Here is a 995-nt window from a genome sequence, read left to right as displayed (position 1 = left end):
AGGTGATTCATCGAAACATCTTCGTCATCGGGGAATTTCAAAACTTCTGATGATAAGGTACTTCCCAAATAGCTGACAAGTAACAGGAACAAAACTAACCTGAGGCACACCTGACGTGAAACCCAGGCTACATAAATATTGCTCGTTGAAGACAACACTTTGACATCGATCACTTAACCAAGACATTATCCACCTCCCTATTTAATTTTCCGGATCAATATATGATGGTACACCTTGTCGAAGGCTTTTGCCAGATCAAGGTATTCCACGTCAACAGATTCCCCACTGTCCACTGTATGTGACCGCCAATATTCCGATAGGATGTTGGACCAACGACCACAAGGCTGCTTTTCACAAAAAGTTTGCTACGTAAATGTTAAATGTCTTGAAAAATCAAGGCTCATTCCAAGCTTAGGGTGACTGAGATGGTCCGCTACAAGTACTCGCTCTTTGATCAGCTTATTGCCAAGGTCAAAAAAATGTTTGTGACGTATAATGGGTGTAATTTTGCCACTGCCTGGCTCTTGATCTCATCATTTTTTCATTTTAAATTGCATGTTTTGGATTTTAAATGCATACTGAGTACATAATTTTGAGATGTTTTTTACACCTTTTCAATGGCATAAAACTGAGTGTTTTGATGCTTATTTTTGCCGTCTCTTTTGATCATTCTTTTCGCTTTAGAAAATTGCCAAATGTGTTACATACTTCAATTTTCCTCTACGGCCTTCACCTGTGGCTCCCAAATTCCGCCCGCAAATCCGCCGATGCCACCTTCACCAAGTTTCTCAAACAATACCTGTGCGTACCCCATTATGCCAACAATGCATAGACGCATTTCCTATGCGAAACCGAGCCCCTCACCATAGGGCTGGCAAGGTTAGTGTCCAACAGTGTTGGGAACCTGACCTTTCAGAAGGTAATGTCCGGACACAAGTTGTCCTTCCCGGTCAAGGACTTCATAACACCTTATTGTCCTTGGCCCGACATCCCTT

Source organism: Tigriopus californicus, chromosome 5, assembly GCF_007210705.1.
Source record: "Tigriopus californicus strain San Diego chromosome 5, Tcal_SD_v2.1, whole genome shotgun sequence".
NCBI lineage: Eukaryota > Metazoa > Arthropoda > Copepoda > Harpacticoida > Harpacticidae > Tigriopus > Tigriopus californicus.
This window is presented reverse-complemented; position numbering follows the sequence as displayed.